Raw genomic sequence first — 18393 nt, 5'->3', positions numbered from 1 at the left:
TTAACTATATCGTGTTACACACAACTTTTTTGCGAATTTAAGAAATCTTTCGACCTTTAAGAGAAACTAAACAATTGTCAAGTCATTTGATATGATGGCTAAGTCTATCATTTATAAATTCCTAATAAGATGATTTCACTTAATATAGAAGAAGAATATTATTTGGTTTAATATTATTGTGTGTATTCATCTCACAAAGACGAATATATATACAAGTAGGGTTACAATCCTAATCCAACTATCACATGAAGTAATTATAGGCCTATACTAGGAAATCTAATATTACAAGGAATTACCTTAAAATATATACGATACAACCTTCATAAGTACATCAGCCAATTGGTCTTATGTCTTGATTACAAGAACTTCAAGAATTTTATCCTAAAACTTCTCCTTAATAAAGAACTTATCAACCTCAACATGTTTCATTCTATCGTGCTGCACCGAATTATGAGCAATATTACGAGCAGCTTGATTATCACAAAATAACTTCATCGGTTGACTAGGTGCAAAACCCAAATTTTGTAATAACATATTAAGCCATAGGATCTCACACATTCCCAACGCCATACCTCTATATTTAGCTTCTACACTTGACTGAGCAACCACATTTTGCTTCTTACTCCTCTATATAACAAGGTTCCCAGTGGCGGACCTGTGCAGGCGCAAGGAGGTGCACCTGCACCTCCGGTCGCCGGAAATCACCATTAGAGGTGCTGGAGTTGCGCCTCTGCTCCAGACATGCAATGCACAGAAGGTGTTCGACGAAATGCGCAAGTCACTGGGCTTGCTGCGCGCTTGTTTTTTTTTAAAGATGCCTGGCCAAAACGACGTCGTTTTGGACCAGGATTTTTAAATTAAAAAGAAAGGGAAACTGATGCTGTAAACGGACCAGGCTTTTTGTGGGCTTTTCAAATGGGTTTTATTTCCTTACTTAATTGGGTTTTATTTCCTTACTCAATTGGGATCTCTTTATTCAATTGGGTTTTGAACCAATGATACCAATCAAACTTTCCATCCGCCGAGCTTGAGTGGTCGGGCTTCCCGGCGGCGGATGATGCCTTCTTTGATGGGGCCTCCCGTTGGCCAACCTTTGAATGGTTTGGAGCTCTCCCAAACGGTTGCCCATGTGAAGTCTGAAAAATAAATTGGGCCATTCCTCGGCTGCGTCACCCATACACTTGTCACCTCCTCTGGATAGGCGGAGAAAAATGGGTCGAGAATGTATTGGGCGGAATTGGGGAAAGCATTGAGGTAGTAGGCGAAGATTTGCTTGCCCAAATCGTTTTCCATAGCCACTTTCATGTCTTCAAAAAATTGGGCGCTATCACTTGGAATGGATTCCATCCTACAAACATGAGGCAAAATCGAATCAAAGAAAAATACGGTGAAGCAAGCAAGATTCGAAACAAGAACACGAAGAACATCATGGCACTATTCATACTTCAAAGTTTCAACTCTAAACTTTTGAAAGCTACAAATGCATCAAAATCATGCCAAAATCAACCAAGAATTAGTGCAACGTACCTAGAAGCTTGCAAATCTCAAGTTTGATGTTGATTCGGGTGAATGCGGTGTGCGAAATGATGAATTTGAAGGGAAAAGAATATAGGTTTTGAGAGGAAACCTTCTAAAAGCCTATAGCTATGGTGGAAGTGTTTATGTGAAATGAAAGAGAACACTTGGATATTTGTAATATCTAGGGTTTTTAACGGATAGGAATTTCAAAAGTCCCTCCAATTTAATTGGTGTCCTCCTAAATTCCTACCCGATTCAAAATTTAATAACGTGCAAGGCAAGCAAAAAAGAAAAATCTCAAATTTCAGAAATTGAAAGGTTTTGGGCTTCGATTTGCTTACCTCTACGCAGAATCCGAGCTAAACAAATCGGGGGGCAATGTTTGGGGCCGATGAAAGTTAACCTGGGCAGCTAGACTCTTGGAATGTCGGCCAGGCTTTGAGAATGGAATCGCGGTCGGGCGAAGGTCTTGCAGAGAGGCCGAGATTTGAAGAGCTTGAGCGGCCGGGTGTTGTTGGATTGCGACCGGGGCTAGGAACTGGAAAAATACGGCCAGGCTCAGAGTTTGATACGGCCGGGATAGGTGAAGGAGATCTTGGAGAATCTTGGCCGGATTTTCGAATGGGAGTTGCGGCCGGAATTTTGGAGTTTTCGTGGCCGGGCTGCGTTCAAGTGTGTGGCTGGGCGCGGTCGAAGGAGCTTGGGCTCGCAAGTTATGGCCAGGTCTACTGGAAGGTCGTTGGATGGGCGTGTTGGCTAGAAGATTGCGGGCGGATGTGTTGAATGATTGCGGCTGGGCCTTTAAGTGGAGATAATTGCGGCCGGGTTTTCTTGGTTTAGAGCAGACAAGGTTTTGGAAAATTGGGGCCGGGGTGTTGGTCTCCAAAATTGGGCCTGAAGGTATTTCGCTTCTTTACAAACCGAGCTGAAAAGGTTTTTGAATGGGGAATCTAATTGACTTATTATATATATATATATATATGTAATTTAAATTATAACGCCCAAGTGGTTTAACTCAGGCCACATGCATATATATATATAGATTCAAGTTTTGTGCATGGAAGAATTCATGTTCTTGTGTGGCCAACTTCAATAATGGAGGGGCCCGCACACATGATTTGATATACTCATAGAAGATTGAATTAGGTTTCTTGGCGGACCAATTTTTGGGGCTCTAGGAATTCAAAGGTCGTGAAAGGCACCTTCATGTCATGCCAAGAGATTGAAAGTCTAAACCCAGTTCCAAGACACCAATTCGAGCCCCGGGTTTTCGGAGGATCATATGCACGTGACGGAGGCCTCATAAGGAAAGCAATCAAGAATTTCATAGTAACTCCGAGTGTGCCAAAACAAGGAAGAATCAAGCATGTCAGAATATTTCAAGCAAGTGCAATCTCACGGATTTAGGGGAGCTTCGAAAGGAAAGATTTTCATAAAGAGTTGACCTTTGGCCATTCAATGGCCAGCCCATGGGCTGACGAGTGCCCTATATAAACCTTGCTCGACGAAGGCAGAAGACACAACATCAAACAGACAAACCTATCTTTCGTCTCACACTTTTCTTTTCCTAGACTTAGGATTTTATTTTTCAAGCACCTAGTATAGTGAGTTCTTCATTTTTCTAGTGTAAGTTTATATTTCTTGTCATTTAAATTCAAGTTTATTTCGATTCCTTTACATTTCATTGTTATCGCACTTCAATTAAGTTTAATTTCAAGTTCATTTTACTTTATTGTTCTTATCGCTTTCATTTCGTTCTTGCTTTATTTATTGCTTTGATTCATTTTATCGCACTTTAATTCTCGTCTTTACGTTATTTATCTTTCGCACTTTACTTTACGCATTTTTCTTTAAATTATATTTAAGTTTAAGCACCTTTACTTTACGCACTTATTCTTCGTTTCATTACGTTTCACCTTCAATCTTCATCTCCAACCCACTCCACATCATTTGGTCGCTCACATAAAGCCTTGATCCCGAGGTAGCGAAAGAACCTAGGCCGTGAGGAGGTTCCTTGCTCGGCCGAACAATCGTTTGATTAAAGTCAAATCTCGGACGCAACACATCCATCTACTCACATTCCATTCAAGCCCAAATTCGGGGCTTGGTGGTGGCACGCCCCGCACTCAAAAAAGAAGAAGGACAAAAAACTCCTCCAGTCGGCCTACCCGGCCGAAAAGAGGGAAACAGGATCGTTTGACTAGTCCACATGAAACCGTCCTCAAATGACCATGTGGCTAGGGACGAGCCGTCCAACTGGGGGATTGACTCTCAGCCAGCACGTACGATCGAAAACCTCAAGACTCGTACGCCTGAAACAGCCCTACGCGCGCAGACTACCCAATTAAGGGTCTACAGTGACACCCCGTTAAGATATGCCCCGGGTCCCATCATATCCAAACCATATCCATATATCCATGTATCCCAGTATCCATATCCACTGTTTCCAAGTACCCATTTTCACTGTTTCCAAGTGTCGTCATCATCCAAAGGGAGGTACATATGATGGTGGAGTTTGTTCGGTTCATTTTTACACATGATTTTTCATGTTATTCCCCTTTTATTTTGAGTTAGTTTTTGACATTTTATAGCTTTTTACTTCCTTTTTGTGTTTTCTTAGATTTTACCTTGGTTAGATTGAAAATGAGCTAAAAGTGCACTACTTGTTATAATTTCTGTTTTTGTTCATTTTCGTAGGTCAACTTCTTGGCCTGGGATCAGCATGCTCCGGTGCTCGGATGAGGTCATGATCTTCTTGAGACTTGTTCCAATGGATGTTAACTACAACATATCCAAATTTGAGCTCCATTGGACAAGTATTGCCCATCCAACCGATCCTGCATGTTACCACAGCTCTGAAATCCGAATTTGGCCAGCTTTTACCTCCTTTGTGTTATCTTGATTTTCTTGTTACCATAACTCTTGGTAACAAGAAGTTACCTTAGCTTTGAGATATTTTCTGAAGCAATTGGCATCTTATTGAGGACAAAGCTTCATCATGGCAAGGGGACAATGGGCTAAGGCTTTATCAAAGGTGGTAGTTTAATACTAAAAGTAAAAGCTGGAAAGGAGGAGAGAGGGAAGCAAAAGGGAATTGCAATCTGAAGTTGGGGAGCCTTTTGAACGTGGGGAAGGAAGTCATTGAGAGATTACATAGAGGAGAGCAGATTTTGGAGAGCTTGGAGCTTGGAGAAGGCCAAGGTGCAGCCAAGCTAAGTGGAGAAGAAAGCTTCCACCATTGATGACCTTGAAGCTTTCATCATTTTCTCAAAATCTGTAAACTCTTTCTAATTTTATTTTGAGTTTGTATTTGGAATGAGTATGAGCAACTAAACTCCATAGCTAGGGCTTAGGTTGAAGCCCTAAACATGATTACCTTATTGTTTTGATGCTTGAGTGTATGAATTTCTAGACATTGTTGATGAATTCCAATTCACCAAATTAATCTATCCTTGATGTGTGTTTTTCCTTGGTTGGCCATCTTTGAAAGCATGCTTCTTGAGATTGTTGGGATTATGTGTATCTTCATGTTTTCCTAAGCAATAAATGGATGGAGTAAGAACCATCCATGTGAATTGGTTTCTTGAATACCTAATGTAAACACCATGCTATTAGGATTCTTGTGATGTTCATATTCTCTTTGAACTTAATGGGTTCTCCTTGTAATTGAATCGAAGTACGAACCATACCTAGGTTCGGTTATGGGGAGGGCACAAGTATTGTAGCACGAACCATGCACTTTACGTATATTAGAGAGAATCAATGCGTCTTGAGCCACGACCCATGGTCTTGATTGCGAACATCTTCATTAACACGTTTAGAGTTCATCACTTGAGTATCCATGAACATAGGTAGAATTGTTTAGGGTGGATTCCGAAACCCTAGTGTTTGTTACATCTTGATTCCACATTTTGATAATTCATCTCTGCCATTCTCATTTAAATTCAAAGTCCATTTATTTTCATGCAATAGAATTAGGTCACTTGAACCAAACCAAACCCCCCCCCCCCCAATGTGTGTGTGAGTTGTGTGTTTGTTACATTGTGTGTCTTGTTTACTGAATTCTGTTTATTTTCATAACTGTTTTGGACTTTTGGTCCGCGTTGTGTTCTTGAATTTTCTGTGCTGAACCCAACCGTATAAAGAACGTGAATTTTGGACGTACGGTTGGAAAGTTATAGGCAAAACACTGGACAGAGGTCGAAACTGAAAAACAGAGAAAACGAATCTGCCCAAAAACGACCGGTCGCTTTTACCTGACGACCGGTCGCTTTTCACGTCAAAATTTGAGTTTCGACTCTGCCCAAAAACGACCGGTCGCTTCTGCCTCACGACCGGTCGCTTTAGCACTGTTCATAGGTGATAAAAGGGTGATAAAAAGTGCTGTTTGTGTTTTTCTTTAGTTTTCTTGTGTTGTTTTATTTCTTTTACACTTCTTTACTCATTTCTAGTTTCCCTCTTTCATTTGTGCATTTGTGGTGTGTTAATTAAGTGTTCTCTTTGTACTCAAATTAGAACTTATAGGAAGCCGACAAGTTCTTCGTGGGATCGACCCCGTACTTACATAATCTATACTTCAATAGATTCGTGCACTTGCGGGTATTTTTAATTGGTTGTTTGCACATTAATTTGTGTCCTTTTAGGAATGCAACAAGTTCGTAACCCTTATATAAATATTATAAAGATAATATTCCCTCCCTTAATTTAATTTTTCCCATTTTTACCTATTCATAGTAGAGACCAAAACCTCTCAAGCATATAATCCATAACTGGGGAGGTACCTAAGGTAGTGCTAATAGCACTCAAACAAACATTCTAATCTCACATCTTTCCTCATCTCACAACAGCATCCCAAGTACCCCACACATATTCAACAAAGATAGCACTTTCTCAAGTATTGTATATATATAACTCCAGATACTCAAATATGTCACGACCCACATATATCACAAATACTTTACAAAAATAATAAATTCAACTATTAACTATAAAATGAATTCCGATAAACCATTAAATTCATATGCATAATATTACCATCACAAAACCATGCCATTTATTTGAAAGCAATGCCCACTCACTTCCTAATAATCATAGTCGAGTTTCATGACTTACTTTCACAACCAATAATTCAAGTATCCCAAACTCATCTATTCCAAAGTTTCAATTATCGCAATAATATCTAAGAATTCAATAAGGTAATATAAACAAGCTCATACTCCCAATATAATCAAAAATAACTCCAATAACGGTCAAGACTCGTTCACTCGGTCGTGCTAGCACTTCACAAAGGGTGAAACTACCTCGGAAGACTCACAGTCAACCGATGGTCAAACCTTCCAAATTTGGTCAACCGGGCCCGTGGGAACCACGACCTCTGTTTTAAGATCCGAACGTTCCTATGAGTTCCACAAGGTTTAGAAAATACGTCCTGCAAGTTTGGTTCAGATCGGACAGTCGGATCGCTCGCGATCGCACGATTGAACGGTTATCGTAAAACGCCTTGCTAGGAGTTATCCGAATTGGAATCCGAAAGTACCTACATGCTCGTGAGAACCGGGAGATAATTTTAGGATAGAATGCCCCTTTGCTACAGTGCCCACGTGCCGCCACACACGCTGGCAGCGTGTGGGTGCCCAAAGAGATAACGCTTCGCCGAAAAATCTCAGAATCACGGCTCAAGACTCCTACCGTAGGTGTAAAACCTAATTTGGAACCACTTTTGTTCTTGGACATACCCCAAAAAGTGGCAGAAAATTCAAATTGAAAACCGACCAACTTTGAATCCAAAATCGAACTACCTACGTTAGAAATTGATGCAATCCTACCCAACCATCAGCTAGAGCACGAAAAATAGTTGAAAATCCATACCTCACTCGTCAGAATCGGTAGCCGGACGACAGAGATCGAAGCCGGAGAAATTCTATCAAAATCGGGGTGATTCCGAGCGTTTTCCGGTGACTGGAGCTGCTGGCGACGGCAGGGGAGGGTTGGGGTTCGACGGCGGGGATGTGCCGGTCGTTTTGGGTCCGATTCTGGCCGGAGTGGAGGCCGGTGGTGGCGGTGGCGACGGTGAAACCGTCACTGCTGTAACAAATCGGGGGGGGGGGGGGTGTCGCACAGGAGAGAGAGAGAGAGAGAGAGAGAGAGAAATGAGGGGGGTTTGCTGTTGTTTTATTTAAAATCAAACTTCAACTTATTTACGATTATGCCACTGGTGATGTTTTGCTCGTAACTTTTTCTTTACAACTCCGATTCAAGCCTACCGCATGTCTACGGACTCGTCTTAATACGAACTACGTAAAGGTACCCGCCACTGCCCCGAAATCCTCCCAGATTAAGAATGACCAAATTACCCCTACTTCGAGGGCAAAATTATAAATGAATAATTCTTGAAATTAATTAATTCACTATTCCTTTTATTTTGGGTCGGGATGTTACACTATTAGGATTGTACATATATTGTGTAATTAGGATTTTATCTTATTTCCTTGTATAACCCTACTAGGGTTACAACCTTGTATTATAAATACCTCTTTTTGGAGAATGAAATATAACCTGAAAATATTCTACCCATATTGTTTGACTTTTTGAGGTTATGTCTTGTTCACCGTCTCCAAGGGTGAAACAAAAGAAAGAGTACATAGTCTAAAGGCAAAGTAGGTAAACTAGTTGTGAGATCCCACATCAACTAACAAAGAGGGTCTGATGTGCCTTATATGTACATGCCCACTTCCATCTAGCACGAGGCCTTTTGGGAGTTCACTGATTTCGGATTCATGGAAACTCCGAAGTTAAGCAAGTTGGAGCTAGAGCAATCCCAGGATGGGTGACCCACTGGGAAGTTGCTCGTGAGTTCCCAGAATCAAAACCGTAAAGGCAGAGAGGAGGGTCCAAAGCAGACAATATCGAGCGATCCTGCATGTGACACTAGTAAAGGAGCATAGGGTGAAGAGTAAGCAAGTTAAAAATTAGCTATCTTACAAGGAGTTTGCAGCTTAAGTGGAAAGGCAATAGCCAAATAATATAACTAATTAAAAGTCCACAATCAGATTTGATCTCTATTTATGAATCTTTCGCAAAACAATTACTTCCAATAATTTATGTCATGATCATGCTTTCATTACTGTTGTGCATATTATTAAATGTCATTTCTCACTTCTTCTCACATGATTTTTTTAGTAAAAGGTGCCTTTATCTTACCCACACACATGATCAGTGCAAAGTGTACAACGCTGTCATGATCACAATAATTGAAACATCAATTTAATTTGCTCTGGAAAGTGCGTTTTGAATATATAATCTTTTAAATCACACCAACTAACTCTGATTGGATATAAGTGCCACTGTGCCACGCCTCCGAGTTGTTAATTACTTGTCAACATGATAGCTAAGTTACTTATCTGGAATTTGGTTTGTGGAAAGTGACCCGCTTTTGCTACAATCCATATGATTATATTCTTTATTTTGCTTATTATAATTGTATTGGGTACTCAATCCTGTGATAGAAAAGTACCTATCTGTGAGGGCATAGGTTATTCTTTTTATAACAAGAAAAACCCTACGATCCACTCTCCTTCATCAGGTTTGAGACGTTGAGGTAGCTCTCAGATATGTGCAATCATATTTCTATATCACAGCGTATGTATTAGATAATTCGAATTTTGTGTGGTTTAGAACTTGTGAAAATTTGAATATTGGACGTTTGAGTTTACTGTTCACCTCATAACCGTCCCTCCATAACTAGGGCAAGTATTGTGAGTTGAGGTCGACATAGATTTTGATGATTCGCGTATATCTAAATGTGTTTCATGATGATGACACTTATGCTTTGTTTTGCTTGGTTCGGTTTTGTTATTTTGTTATTATTATCTTTTTTCTCTTTAGTGTGTAAATAACACAAAGCTACAATAGAAGCCCCATATGATTGCGATGAAATAGTTTTGCCCGCTATTAGCGGAAAGCTAGGAAGGTACATAAGCAAACATGCACGTTGGTTTGGGAAAACAAAGTTGGATGACCCTTTTGCCAATTAACTGCGAATGTGATTGAAATACAAAGTAGTCACACTTCAAAATTTCTGTGTTTTTATGCACTCATCTTTTTATTTTTCATTTTTTGGAGAATCTCTTTGTCGACTGATGTCATGGTGATGGAGCTACATGTGTTTTTCATACACAAACTGATGCAGCCATAGAATAGGATGCAAGAATGGTGGACCAAAAAGAAGAAAAAGGAGGCCTTAATTAAAATAAACATAAGCAATTTTGTGACCATATTTCAAACTTCCACAAAATCATTAAATCATTTCCATATATCTAGGCTAGTGGTATGTGTTTCTTTCCAAGGCGCCCAATCTGGTACTGAACCCGAGGAGGAAGAGGGATGCCCAAGGCTTCACCCTCCCCTACGAGAGAAAATGATGTAGCACAGCCCCTAGGTATCTAATTAAACACTCAAAACAGTAGAACTGAAAAGAATATAGGAGGTTGAGGAGAAAAAAAGATAGATCAAAGGGAAGAAAGAAATGACATAAATCAAAGAACCGAGAAGAAATGACATACTGCAGACACCAATGCCTAAGACATCATCTATGGACATGACTCCTATAGTGTGCAAAGTTGTGAAATAGTGGAAATTCTGCCTTGGATTAGCATTACAAACACAAAAACCCATGAGTGAAAATTTCAAAGACCGCTTATAGTTTCAGTATTGCCCAACTCACTATGAAAAATTAGAATGATCCTCACTATGAAGGCTAAACAACCTAGAACAAAACTCGAGAAGCTAAACTTCAATTCTTGTTTTAATCAACCTCCGGACAGGCCTGTCAATCTAACTACCTACTGCTGTATCAGTAGTACTAATCCATTCTATCATGATGTATTGTCAATCTAAGTATCAGATACGATTGAGTGATTTTATTCCCCAAAGACCTCAGTCGTCATTGCTGGAATTTTTATCTTGTTACAGAGCTCACAATACGAAAGGTAAATTTAAAATAGATCATTTCCACAGTAGGGATCGAGAATAACACATACTTCAAAAGCATCCAACAAAAATAGCCCTATTGTAGGCTGATTAAAAATTCAAGAACTTTAACAGGGTTGCGCTTAAGTGTAATATTCAGTATAACACTAACAGGTTCTAGAGTATGTTGACTAACAGCATATCCACCAAAATAACAAGCAGGTTACAAAAATATGGAGTAAGACAGAGAGGAAAGGCTTAGTTATTTTTGCGCTAGAAGCAACACGTCCCTGAAAATTTTCTGATGGACCTTGATAAAGCCGAATTTCTTTTGGTTTCACTTGTTTAATTGCAGTCTTGAAATGTTTCATCTTTACTTCTGAGGCGTCAAGGTTCTCCTGATAGAAGGATAATCATGATTTAATTAGATTTAAAAAAGAAACACTCATGCAACAAAATTAGGAACCATCAAACCTCTAAAGCTTCAACGCCTGCTTGTTGGCAGATGAACGATATATCAGCGCCAGTGCAGCCTTCTGAAAGACGAGCAAGGTCATATATGTTGACATCAGAACTGCATCGAATCTTGCGTAGATGAATATGAAATATCTCTTCCCGATCGGGCTCATCTGGGGGTCTCACATGTAGCCGCCGATCAAAGCGGCCTGTTCAAAAGAAATTATATTCTTAGGAATGTTTTTCAAGTTTGTGGAGATATGGCAAGATGCTTGTAGAAAACTCGACCACCTTGAGTTGGGTGAATGTGAAGGTGAGTACAGAAAATGTGTATTTGTGTGTGTGTTGTGTATGAGAGAGAGAGAGAGATGTAGCACCTGGTCTTAGAAGGGCACTATCGATCTTGTCCATCCTATTTGTAGCAGCAATAACAGTGACATCATCTCTTGCATGAAAACCTAATTTAAACAGTATTGATCAAGTCAAAGATACAATAGCAAAAAAAAATGATTGCTTTAAGTGAGCATCCTGGCTAATATAGAACCTACTGTGGATCCAATAATTTAGAACTGTTACTAACCATCCAATTCAACAAGCAGCTGACCAATAACCCTATCTGAAACTGAATCACTTTCCTTCCCACGAATAGCAGCAAGACCGTCAATTTCATCAAAGAATATGATTGCTGGGGCATTAGCCCTTGCCTTTGCAAACAGGGATTTCACAGCCTTCTCAGATTCACCAACCCATTTGCTAAAAAGTTCTGGACCCTTCACAGCAAGGAAATTCAGCCGTGCTTCAGAAGCTACAGCACGAGCCATGAGGGTTTTGCTGCATCCGGGAGGACCAAACATCATAACCCCTGTTGGGGGCTGAATCCCTATCCGCTTTAATGCCTTCTGGTGTTTTTGAGGCCATATTACAGCTTGCTTTAACTTTTTTTTGACCTCCCTTTGACCACCAACATCTTCCCAATTAACCTTCGGAATCTCAAGTTTTACCTAGAAGTTTAAAGCAACAAATTAAGAGTCAGGGTACTTTTATCAGTGAGAACATTCCTTCAATATAATTTATGATAGAAAAGTTTCCCACCAAGTGACAGTCTAAAGGGCAACATAATTTATGATACCAGTGGCCACTGGTATCATTATTAAATGGTTAGACCAAAACATGGCGCATGATATGATTAAACAATCAAACCATTGAAAAGTTCACATTTTGAACTCAGAAAAGTACTCTACGAACTTTCAATCCGATGAGAGAAAAAATAAATAACTCCTATTGTCTTGTAGTTCCATAAGAGGAGCAGTTTGATTCAAATAGCTGGCCATTTGGACTGTGCTTGGATGAGCCCGTAAAGAGAAAGTGGAACCTAAACTTTAATTAAACTAGTTTAGGGACACTGGAACTTTGGTACACAACATAGACTGAACAAAAATGACTGCCTGTAAACATATGGAAGTATTGACCCTACCTCTCGCATGGCACTGGGCCGCACTCTCATCCTGGCCTTTTCAAAATCTTCAAAAGTCACTTTTAAGACACATTCTTCTTCTATGCCATTCAGAAAATTATCACCATTTGCATTTGTTCCCTTCACATGCACAGATATCTCTGAAGAAAAATCCAAACGTGAGATAGACGAAGATGTGGAATCTGAGTAATCCCTTGATACGTGTGTTGTATCTTTTGTGCAAACAGGTAGTATTAGACCATTAGAAGTACCTTCATGAGAAATAGATGTTTGGTGCAAATAATCATGAGAGTATTTATATTTGACATGACGCTCATGACAATCCAAGGATGCCCCCGTACAAAGGGCAGCTAGATCAGCTCCTACGAAACCATGTGTAGCATTAGCAAGATCTTGGACTTGCTCATCTGAAAGAGAGTGCTCCATGGCACCGACAAGATCATGAAGTATCTCCAAACGTTGGTTGGGAGATGGCACACCTGAATGTCAATTTTCAAAACAAAGATATTATTGACAAATATCTGAAAAAAGAAAACATGCTCTGCATACCAGTATAAATAAATTGATAGTGTAACAGAAAAATCTTTATTCAAGTACATTTGGAAACATAGGGATATTACTTAGTACACTTTTCATAACTCCGAAACTATTCAGAAGGTTTTGGATATTACAAAAAAATCAGCACTACGAAAATCTTCATATTACCTATTTCAATTTCCTTCTCAAATCTTCCAGCTCGTCTGAGTGCAGAATCAATGCTATCAAGCCTGTTGGTAGCAGCAATTACAACTACTCCTTCAGTTCTACTAATCCCATCCATCAATGTCATCAGTGTAACCACTATTCTTTCAGATAGCTCTTCACCTCCATCTTTCCTTGCAGGTGCAATAGCATGAATCTCATCAATGAATACCTGTGTGGACACAATCCATTAGAGAAAACGAAGTAAAGATATGTGATACTGAATCAACTAGTCTCTCAAAGGCAAAAGCTGGGTAATATAATCAAATTAATTAAACCACGTTCCACAAAATATATATTCACTCTTATAAAATGATACAGCCGTAAGGTCTTTCGTATAGGAGAGCACCCTTTCCAGTATTCCGTTACATTTTCAAAGCATAAGGTGGGATTTGATTCAGTTTTATTAGGGAATTTTGCATTTAGAGAGTATGTAAGTGGGTGTTAGTTTTTGATATACAAAATTAATCAGGGTAGTCTTCACTACATCCCACAAAAAAGGACCCCGAGTTCATGCAATTTTCAGCGTAGTCGATTCCCTAGTATAATCTCTAGAATTTGCACTTTTCACAATGGATTAACAATCTTAATTTCAAGCTTTCTGTAAACTCTGATAATTTCCAAAAATTCCAGGGAAAACCTGTCTCATAATTATTTGAGACATTTAATGAGCTGTCTACAGAGATCACATCAGGGTTCACAATGACTAAAGGCCTGGGCCAGTATCAATAGTGCACATGAAAAGGATTAACACAATTTTGCCTGTGGAATGAAAGTACATATATAATTGTATATTTGCCTTTACCACCACATGCATCTAAGTTCTAACCAGAAAATGAACCCTTCGAATAAAAGGCAAGAAAATTGAAATAGAGAAGAAACCTAACCACAGAAGGTGCAGCTTGTCTAGCTGAGTCGAAAACTTCAATCAAATCTTGCTCACTTTTAGGTACATTGACAGAGAAAAATTTGATGCCAGAATCACGGGCACATAATCGAGCCAAAGAAGTCTTTCCAGTACCAGGCGGACCATGAAGAACCACTCCCCTTATAGGTCGAAAACTATAGCAATTTAAAAAAGATATGCATGAATTCATGTAATAAAAGAACGACCATAACTTATGAACACATCAAAACCATATGTTTCCACCACCAAGTGAACAAGTTAAATGGGATGATCCTGTAAGACAAGAATTACATTTTTTATATTTTCAAAAGATCGACTATATTTCCTATATACAAATCATTTAATGTATGCATCAGACGACATTGTAATGCCTTATTATTGGTAATTTAGATTGAATCAGATGCAAATTTCGGGTACACTCTTAAGAAACAATAATGTTTCATATGACGTACCTTGACAAAGAGTTCGTAGAGGATGAAATTATGATTTCCTTCAAATCTGCATATTCTTTAGAAAGACCGCCCAATCTTGAAATGTTGTCTCCTGTATCATCTCCTGTAGATATATTGCTTCTCTGTGGAGTTTCAGATGCTGGGTTTGATGGCAAATGAAAACATACTTTCGTTTCTCGCTTCACTAGAAAAGCATCATTTTCACCGCCCACTAGTTCAGAAGCCTCATTTAGCAAATCATGATTAGCAATATTCTTTGACAAAGTTTTAGCACCAATCACTCGGAGTAAACAAAGCTGTGAAAGCATTGGGATGATCACAAAATTTCCAATAAGTAGACAGCGAGAGTACAACCATGTTCGAGCACATGTCTGCAGAAGTCTTTTTGTACTATCATCCCCTAAAACCTCTTCAATATCAAAAGAATCAACAGATGACTCATTGGGAATGGTTACATTTCCTACTGACTCCCCACGCCGTGGTGAAGTTACTGGACTGGTATCAGAAACACTTAGCTTTGATTGATTCAATGGTGTCTCTGGGGATGCAAGCATTCCATTTTCAGAACCATAGCAAGATTTTTCAGAAGAAAAGTTGGCAGAGGTATTGTTAGAATGAAGCATCTCCAAAACTAACTCCTTGCAGTCGTATACCGAGGGCAATTAACTATAGTGCTACGTGCTTCTCTTGTATCACACAAAAGACCAGCTTGGGAATGATTTTGTACAGAGTGGATGAATATGACCCTGCCTGATGGAGGACAACCCATTGTATTTGAAATACTTGAAGACAATAGCACTCCGTTCTTTGTAACCTGAGATAAAGGCATCAGTAAAAGTAAAGAAAATGTTTTAGGGTAAAAATGCAGACCCCAAATGTTGTGACACAATAATTTACTCCAATGAATCAACCATCACAATTCCAAACTCCAAACTCCAAAGGCAACAAAAAAACGTATTTATTTTTAATCAGCAAACGAATTGCCATATGGAACATCCTTTTACAAAAACAAGTTCATATATGGAACATCCTTTGGGAGATTGGTATCACCCAGTACTGGAGAAAGGGTATTTACTGTTTAGAGTTTAGACGCACACTAATGACATATGTTTTAAGTTTTATTGCATCGTAATTCTTCTGCTGAGCCCTTTTTTTTTTGTTCTTAGAAAACCATTTGTCACAATTGCCATATCAAATAAAGGGAGCAATAAAAAGTAACCCAGTTGCCATTCAAACCTTAGAAGAAGGAAAAATTGTTGCAAGAGCAAAGTAGTTCCCTGCGTCATTAGTTAACTGCCCACAAGAATCAACCCCAAAACGTCTAGCACATTCATCTGCTAGTGAGCTGAGAGGAAATTCATCTGAATGTCTACTCTTCAAACAAGGAAGAGACACCTAAGAAAACATGACACAGTTAAACCAACAACAACAAAAGAAACTAATTTTGGATTTTTTTACAAAGAGAACATGAAAAAATTGGAAACTTACTGATACAATGGATCCAGGAGTGAAGGAAGAGGCAACCATGGAAGGCTCTGAAAGCCAAATTTTACGGCTTTTGGGGTCGTCCTGAACATCAGTGACTCGGCCAATGAAAGCAGAGTTCCCAATCAGAGATGGGAATTTAACCGAAGCTAGTTCAAGAGAGCTTGCAAAACTCTCTTCGGTAGCTTCAAAATCAAGTGACCCAGGTGAAGAAAACTTGTTAGAATTCGACAACTTTGATTGGCTCTTTGAATGCTTTTTCCCCTTTGAAGAAGGCATCTGTAAATACAACACTAACAAGGTGGGTGTTTTGGTATGGGGTCCCTGCTATGACTATGAGAAACAAATGGTTTCAGTTGACACAGAAAACAGAGTAAGCAACAGAGAAACAGAGAGAAACAGGGTGACAAGAGAGACTGCGAGAGGCGCGAACCACGCTGGAGACGGTTGAACCCGAAGCCGTCCAAGTATGGGCTACTTATAGAAAACGCGTTGACCTGAAGCTCTATTAGGTATTGCTGGTGAATCCCATTTGGGCTTTTCTCGGTGCAATAGAAATTGGGCTTCTTTTCTTTTCTATTTTTATTTTTGATCGGATGGGTTTACTTTTTGGGTGAGGCTATAACCCATCAATCATAGCTGCCCTAAGGCCTTCTTCAACTCATTTGGTCATAAACCCGAAGGCAGAATCAGCCCGAGTGCTGGCCCGAAGGCGAGCTGACGTCATTGCTGACGCCAGCGTGACGTCAGCAGGCGCAATTCAAATTTTTTTAACGTTGGCGCGTGCACAGCTTTTCCCCAACGGTCATACGCCACGTGGCAGCTTCTGGTCCTTCCGATTGCTTTTGTCATCCAATCCAACGCCCATGAATTTTTCAAGGCCAACAATTATGAAAAAAAATCGGAAAAAATTTAAAAAAATTCCCAAAAATTACTGAATTTTGTTCTATAAATACCAATCAATCCTCTTCATTTTTAACCACAAATCCTCATACATTTTCTCCTCCTCCAACTATTATTCACTTTCTACTTCATATTTTTTTCATTTTCTACTCCATATTTTTTTCACTTTCAAGTTTAATTTTTGTCTATCATATTATGGCTTTTTCTCAAGAAACCGGAGGGGCATGGAGCATCATGGAAGATGTCTTGTTGTGTGAGTGTTGGATCCAAATTAGTCATGATCCCATATCGGGTAATGAGATGAAATTCAGTCAAATGTGGAAAAAAATTCATCGTGAATTTGTTGAAAGATCGGGTTCCACCCGTACAGAATCGGCATTGTCTAGTCGGTGGAAAATTCTCAACAAAGAGTTGGGGAAATGGAGAGATGCCCTCACTAAAGCGATGGATAACCAAAGAAGCGGGGAAAATCTAAGCGATGAGGTAAATTATTTGTAATTTTCATTATATTAATTTTAATGTCCTATTAATTTTAATTTTAATGTTTCATGCAATTTGTATATTTTGTTAATATTTCTTGTATTTCCATATTTATTTAAATGTTTCTTGCAATTTTTATATTTTGTTAATATTTCTTGTATTTCCATATTTATTTAAATGTTTCTTGCCATTTTTATATTTTGTTAATATTTCTTGTATTTCTAATATTTATTTAAATGGTTGTTCCATTCTCTATATTTTGTTAATATTTCTTGGATTTTCATTCATATGTTTATCTTTTTTGCATTACCAATATTTTGTTTAAGTTCTTTGCATATTCAATTTTTTTTTAATATAGATTGTGCAAGCTCAAATGTGGTTTGGTGCTACTGGACAAGGGAAAAAAACTTTCAACCATACCCAATGTTGGGAGGTGGTGAAGCATTGTAAGAGATTTAGCATTATTCCAAAGGGTCCAACGGTGATGTTAAATGAGACGCCACTCCATGATTCACAAGCTTCGGATTCGCCTATGGAATCCCCTATGAGTGAAGACTCACCCATTGAAAAGGAGCCGAGACCTATTGGGAGGAAGGCGGCGAAGGCAAAGAGACGAAATAATTCTACTAGTAATGCCTCTAAAATTTTGGAGAAAATTGCTAGGCAAAACGCCATGAGACTTGAATTAGACAGGAAAGCCCAAGAAGATGAAAGGGCAATGCGAATAGAATATGCTAAAGAAAGGGAGTATGTACGCAAAGAAAGGGAGTATCAACGCAAAGAAAACGAAGACAAGAAGGATCGGGAAACCATGGCCATGGATACAAGCCATATGTCTCCTGAAACAAAACAATTTTGGAAGCTTGAACGAAAGGCTATTATGAGACGAAGACTTTTTCGTGATGATGGACCTAGCAATACGGATTGGTTAAATGATGAAAACCCTTAAGTTAGTTTGCTGGCCTTTTCATTTCATTGTATTTTAATGTTTTGTTTTAATTTTTGCTTGT

At 39.0% G+C, this 18393-nt stretch overlaps 1 pseudogene across 1 annotated transcript; it reads right to left on the bottom strand.

Annotated features, from left to right (window-relative positions):
- Nucleotides 1-10556: 10556 nt before the first annotated feature.
- Nucleotides 10557-16497, bottom strand: LOC110751681 (calmodulin-interacting protein 111-like; annotated as a pseudogene). The gene is made up of 11 exons (XR_015834348.1): nt 16004-16497; nt 15752-15910; nt 14516-15329; nt 14044-14218; nt 13121-13328; nt 12667-12894; nt 12416-12555; nt 11522-11942; nt 11319-11399; nt 10960-11150; nt 10557-10883 (listed from the first exon to the last, which is right to left on the bottom strand). The product of XR_015834348.1 is annotated as a calmodulin-interacting protein 111-like (transcript).
- Nucleotides 16498-18393: the final 1896 nt, after the last annotated feature.

Source organism: Prunus avium, chromosome 3 (assembly GCF_965620075.1).
Source record: "Prunus avium chromosome 3, drPruAviu1.hap1.1, whole genome shotgun sequence".
NCBI classification, from domain to species: Eukaryota; Viridiplantae; Streptophyta; class Magnoliopsida; order Rosales; family Rosaceae; genus Prunus; species Prunus avium.
This window is presented reverse-complemented; position numbering and strand designations above follow the sequence as displayed.